The sequence below is a fragment of the Leptonychotes weddellii genome, chromosome 4 (genome assembly GCF_054177405.1).
Source record: "Leptonychotes weddellii isolate Sample4059 chromosome 4, ASM5417740v2, whole genome shotgun sequence".
Taxonomy (NCBI): Eukaryota; Metazoa; Chordata; class Mammalia; order Carnivora; family Phocidae; genus Leptonychotes; species Leptonychotes weddellii.
In genome coordinates this window covers 64,211,868-64,219,061 of record NC_138372.1, presented here as the reverse complement: position 1 = coordinate 64,219,061, position 7,194 = coordinate 64,211,868, and positions in this window count along the sequence as shown.

Below are 7,194 nucleotides of genomic sequence, written 5' to 3'. Positions count from 1 at the left end.
TTCACACCAGTCAGAATGGCTAAAATTAACAAGTCAGGAAACGACAGATGTTGATGGGAAGCCTGCAGTATTCTGTTAGCAGTAAAAATATATCTGCATGTTTGTAATATATCTGACTTAGGGAAAAATATATGACATAGTGTATATGAAAAATCTAGAGTATGTAAACCTTAATACAACCATTCAAGCATATTACTTCATTGTCATTAAAATGATGAAATTGTGAATTCAGAAAATCACTTAGTCCTTAGGCTAAAAATAGGTAGATCATCAAAACCTAATATCATTTTAGCTCAAATTGGTATTTATTCAGTAAATGTTCTACATCATAATGTGAAAAGTACAAAGGAAAACTCAAATTTGGGAAAGAAACTGAAGGGATTTTTAAAATAAGCAACTTTAGGTAATTCCACTATGTTTTTGATTCTTCCCAAACTGAAGTAATAGACTTGTCATAAAACATTTAGTACAAATAACAAATAAGTAGATTCCTCAGAAATTAGCTTAATTTTGTATTTTAGCCTCAGGTTTCTCAGCCAAAGATTACTTATAATTTGCTTTTGAATTCATTTCTTCTGACCATTTCTAAGTTTCTCCATTTCATCTCATTCAGTTCCACTTTTCCCATGTGAAGCATTGCCATATTGCTCTCATTTTAAGAAGAATAATCATTGCCCATTTTGGTTGTTTTAACTAAAACACTGAGTTCTTATAAGTGTATGGAAAGAGTAAAGACAGATCCCAGTTCTGCATTATTATTTACGCTTTTGGATTTTTATATATATATATTTTTTTCTTTTTTTACCTATTTGGCTCACAGTCCTAGTGTCCTATTTATTTGGGCAGCAGGTAAATGGTTACAACTTCTCTAAAGTCCTGTGGCTGCTCAGAATCTCTTGAGATCATATGTCCTGGAAAACCATGAGAAGCCCACTTCTAGACCTGAAATATTCTAATATTGATCTCACTTCTCCCTGTACATGCTAGAAATTTCCACAGTAGTTTCCAGATCTGACCTAGGTAATTAATTATTAAATGGGGATTACAGATTTCTACAAGACTCCATAGCATCATAACACCTTGCCAAGTAATCCCAAGACTTTGGGGAAATGAAATGAAGCTCCTCACAAAGACTGGAGTTTCTATTATTTCCCTTAATTTATTATTTTTAATCTACTTTATTATTATTATCTCTTATGTAATAGAAAATACAGTGGAAAAGGAAGCAGATGATGAATTCCAACCCTGGTTCTGGTGTGAACTACATGGGTAGGGGAGTCTTCATTTCCTAAAAATAAAGGAACTTTGTCTACAGGACAGTTTTGTTGTGAGGAAAATAGGAAGCACTAGTTTCTGTAGCAAAGTATTGTAATTTCCTCATTGTATATAAAAAATGTCTCACCGATGATCCAAAGACTCTACTTTGTGATTCTAAATCTGGTGGGGTACCACTGGGCTTCAGGTTCTGCAAGAATGGGACTAAGGAAACTTGTTACCAGATGGTAATCATCTTCATTCATTCAATAAAAACCTTTTGTGGACCCAGTAATTTCACTCTCAAAATCACAAAGTAAGTTATTTACACAGCCAAGAATTTTAGACAAAACAAAAACCAAACCCCCCAGATTTTGTTATTCCCAATGAAGTAAGATGCTAATGAAAAGAGTGACCTCTGATGCCAGATGACCTGGGTTTCAATGACTCTGGGCCTCAGTTTCTTCATGGTTGAGTAGGGGTTTCTTCATAGTGTTGAAGGGAATTAATTGGGATATTCCATGTAGAGTTGTGAGCCTGGCACAGCCTCCCAATAAATATTTGTTGTTGTTATTTTTATTTCCACATAACTTTCTCTACTGTCTCCAGAGAAACACAATTCTGTTAATGTATTTTAGGATTAAAGGCTCCTAAAGCCAATCTGGTATTCTGGACCATGCTCCAGGTTCTCCCATCACACATTTTCTAGCCTTGCTCTCCACCTTGTTCTTCCTCTTATAGCGTGTCAGTTTTGGACAAGGGGACAATGTAGTTGTTCAGTTCCCAATAAGTTCCTCTAACCATTGGATCTCTGAGTAAACACTGAATTGAAGGGTGAATTCAACAATCTGTAAAGAACAGTCATATTCTTAGGAAATGGTAGGTATAAATATTATACAATTACCACACACAAGCCTCTTCTGAAACAAAAAGGTGTGGAGAAAAATCATAATAAATGAAAGATATTTATTGACTACTCCTGGTTTTGTTCAACAGGGCATGATGAGTGTTAGTACCACGAACAACAATAGGCCTCCTACCTGCCAAACACTGCTGAACTGAGCTCTGGGATATGGAGAGCTCACATTCTGGGTGGGTAGATACATAATCACTCACTACTAGATAATCCTAATGCAATGGAGATATGAAGGGTCTGTGGGAGTAGAGCAGAAATTATGACTATGCTGTATGGGAGACCTGGGGCCAGTGTCACAAGAGAGCATTTCAGCTGGGTCTTAATATGTGAGCAGGATTTCAACATATGGGATTAAAAAGGGGGGATGCCAAACTCAGGGGGTGTCAGAGGTGAGAGGGCCTGACTCACTCAGGGAACAGAGAAACTCAGCATGCCAAAACATGGGTTGGGGTGTTGATGGAAGGAGAGAGGTAGATTGGGGCCAAATCACCAAATCCTTAGATAACCCTCTTAACAGTTTGGATTTTACCCTTTACACAGTGGAATCAATGATCATTTTTTTTTTTATATCAAGTAATGAGGAGTTGGGGTCTGCATGTTATGGTGTTGCCTATGTTGGTCTTGTGGAGAGGGAGGAAGACAGGCGTTGGGGGCAGGGAAGTAGGACACTGTGACTGGAGTGCAGGCAGGTTAGGACAAAGGCCTGAACTGGTGGGATGGTCATAATCCAGATTTAAGAGACATTTCTGAGGAATAATCCTTAAGACTTTTTGATCTATTTTGTATGAGGAATGAAGAAGAGCAATCAAGGAATTGTCTAAACATGTTTTCATTGTTGTGAAAAAAATTTACTTAGTGTAAAAAATGATTATCTTCAGAAAGGACTCCTGGACTTGTTACGGTTCTATCTTTAATCCAAATGATGAGAGGTATGTAGTATACTAGCTAAGAGAAAGGATCCAGGAGATGAAGTGAATCTGAGATTTGAATCTGAGATTTGAATCTCAGCCCCATTGCTTCCTACCAGTCTGCTCTTGAGTAAGTTCCTTCATACCCTGTTTCTCATTTTCCTTATCTGTAAAATGGGGATAATAGTGATGGTAGCCATAGGGTGGTTATGAAGATTGATTTGTGCATTTCTGAAGACATCAATGAGATGAAGTCTTTTTGTCATTTTTATGATAAACCACCTTCAAAATAACTGTACCAGAAGTCAGGTTTGTATTTTATTAAATAAATACCTTACTGATTTGGTGCAGTTTTTAAAAAGTTATCTTTACATTGCATGGTTTCATAATAGATCTCGATGATGTATTTAAAACTGATTCTCATATATCTTCAATTTAATGACTTGTAACATTGAAAATTGCGCTCCCATTGATTGTTCTTTGCAGTGTGATAGCTCTTTCTTTCTATGTTACTGATATGATGATCTTCTTGTCCTTCTGTCAATAATATTAGAAACAATCTTACATCACTAGATCTATTTCCATTCCGAGGTTTTAATGATGAAGAGACAAGTCTTGCTGCTTTAACGATTGTATCTTCTCTAACATCTTTTCATCTAAAATACGCTTTCGTTATTGGTTTTCATCATGAAGAAATACATGGAAAGATTAATTTAAATGGCACTACTTTTGCCCTCGATGTCTGGTACTGTTTATCAATTGCTCAGCTGTGCTGTCACTGTTAGTGACATTGTTGGAGCCATTTAACTGAACTATCGCTCAATTAGTCTCTTTCCATTATTTATATGTAATCATTAATTAATATTATATTCTTTTCAATAAAAGAATAACCTTGAGGTATAACATCTTCAAGTGGGTCCAGGGGGCAGACAGACCTGGCATAATAATCAATCAAAACCTTCCCTTGATCATTCTCCCCACACAGTGAGCTGGACATCATACAGATGCAGGCTGCTAGGCCGTGTGAGGAGCTCACTTCAGTGCCTTTGACATACGTGAGCTGCAGAAGACTCTGATACTTTAGAAGTTCTGTTTTCCTGATGCCCTGCTCTAAGCTTTAAACAGACTAACAGTGGTTTCTTGAGTTTATTTCTCTAAATGTACAAGTAAGCCTTCCAAGGGAAAGGAAGACTGAAAAGTCTGAGTCTTGCTTCCCAAAGAGAGTGTAACCCAGGGAGCACCCAAAGGGCTTGGCTTGTGGAACATCATTTTCAAGTCTTTGTCAAACAAACTTTGGCTTGCATCTTTTATGCCTTCATTCATGCCACTGAACACCCACTTTATTCAGTCTCATATTAAAAATACAAAAGCATACAAAACACTCTCTCACTTCGGTTGAGTGTGGCATTTTGATAAGTTAAAAACTTCCCAAAGGTTACCCAGCTCTGTTTGACCATTGTAGAGATCTGTTTAAAACTATGATTGGAGTGCTTCTCTGAAAAGACTCTTGATTTGGAGCAAAGGATATGATGAAATAGTCACTGTAAATAGTTTCTATTCTGACAAAGTGCTATATATCGTTGGATTTCTAAGTGGATTAAAGAGGGGGAAAGATGCCTTTTGTTTCAAGATACTACACTAAATTTGGTAGTATCTTCACTTATACATTGGTTAACATGTAATGACTTCTGAGAGGTCCTTTATCCAGTATTCACATTCATCGCAATTAGGAAAATTTGCTAATTTGATATCAATTGTCATTGATCAAAGGCAAAGGTTTTTTTAGCATGCTCTTTCACATTTTGGCATTTCTAGTGGTATGCTGGTAAATGTTTAACTGTGAGACCCCCCCCAAACACACACACATACACACACTCTCTCACAAACACACACACTCAAACAAAACTCTTATATTAGCATTTGCCAATTTCTGTCATGTAAACACTCCCGCCATGACAGATCTCAACTCTCAACACTGTGTCACTAACCATGCAACTGGGAAGTTATGAGCACGGTCAGCTCTCGCCAGGTGATACCAGTTGGCTCCAGTAAACCACTGGTTCTGATTCTAAAATTGGTCATCACCCAAGTGTTGTGTTTTTTTTAAACATCTGAACCTTCTGCCACTACTTGTGTCTGTCTGTCCACGAAATTTTCTTTTCAAATGGATTGTGGTTTGTTATTGCAAACGTGTTAAATCAGTAGAGCACTCAAAAGACTGCAATTATTTTTACCTTCTTCCAGTGAATCAGGTTTCCATGCTCACATAGCATTTCTCACATAGTTAGTACCCTCCTATTCATTCTTTTTGCTACTTTGCTTATTACAAAACGAAATTTCCTGGGGGTCCATAAATGAACATGTTTGAGTGTGTGCTCTAACTGGCTTTTAATTCATGTCAATTTAGAAACTTAGAATTATTTAAAGTAGTTCTAGCTGTTCTAAGGTTAGCAATTAGCACCTTAATTTGTGCAAATGGCACTGAAAATGCTGTATCAAAACAGACTGTTTCTCTTAATAAGAAAACCTTAAAAAAAAGTTTAAAAAAACCCAGTAGCAATCAATTTGAACAGTACTACCTTTTCGCCAAGAGAGAGCAACATAAGCACACTTTACAGAAATACATTTCCATGGTCATTTTATACTGTGAGTGGCATCGTCCCCATGCTTTACTTAGGAACCTATTACTTAACCTGCCTCTGAACTTGGTGGACAAGGTGCAGTGATTAGTTAGGAAAATGGCAGTTGATGATGCATTCTGTAAAGATCACAGTTTTATTTTCAGGTGTTTTTTATGCACAGTGTGTTTCTTCTTTATGATTTCACTTTTCCATGTGTATGAGTTTCTGAATATTGGCATTGTTTTTATTGTCAGAAATGGTTTTCAACAGGATCTATTTTCTCCAACTGGTATAATGAAGTTAAGTAAAACTGCAAGAGTTTTAAACGTATGAGTGGTGGATTTTTAATTTTCATATTGTTTTAACATAATCAAGGCGCATAATATCTAAATTTAAGAAAACTGGTATGTCTGGAAATTGTCTTTTGGAAGACTTCAGTACTATAAAATGTACTCACTGCCCTGATTGTAAACAACTGACATTTGACCATAAAACAGAAGTGTGAAGATTTCACCAATAAAGTATGTACTTTCAAAGAACTAATTATGATTAACTTTAAAATTTTTGCTAGATTTGTGGCTTAAAATCTTACCTTAAGTATTTTAGAGACACTATTTCCTCTCAAGGTTTTCATACTTCAGTAAAACATGGTGTCTTTGGGTTGCAGTAACTAAATATTAAACTTATATTGCTTCCATATAACAGCAGGAGTACCTGCAAAACATATCAGTTTAAACTCGATAAGGTCAAATCTTAAAAATGCCAGTGACAAATGATTTATTATACTTATTAAATTCATGTTTTATGGGTCTTTAGATACTCGTCAACCTCTGGGGGGTCATTTACCAGGGTGAGGGCAGAAAAAGAAAAAAAAAAACAAGGTCATGTCTACAGATAAATGTATTAATTCTGTGCTTTTAGGAAAGTTGTTTTCATGTGATTTTAAATTCAGGAAAATTTTTAAAAATTAAAATACATCTAAGACATTTATTTTTTAAAGGTTTATTTTTAGAAGTCTTTATAGGAATAAGCTTGTGGATTTAAAAAAATTCTGTGTAAATATTTGCATGGTTTCTGTAGCTTGCTCTCAGGAATATTGACAGGCATAAGTTAGGAATGTTAATGCCACAAGGAGGTGTTGCCCGATGTCTTTGTACCCTTGAAGTCTGGTACTGCTCTTGTCCTTTCATACTTAGTTTTTAAAAAACAGTAATTATATCTAAGACCCTGGGTCTAATTCCATACTTGACACGGTTACCTCAGAATATAATGAATTTTATGTATTCAGTGAGTCACCTACTTTTCTAAAGCATCCCTAGATCAGAGATTATCTATCTATCTATCTATCTATCTATCTATCTATCTATCTATCTATCTATCTATCTAAAATAGCTGCAGAATAACTATATAACTTTAAAAGTCACAATTTTATAATTATAATTTAAGAATTATTCTACACATTTAAAAATATTTTACTTCGGAGTCCCTTTACACA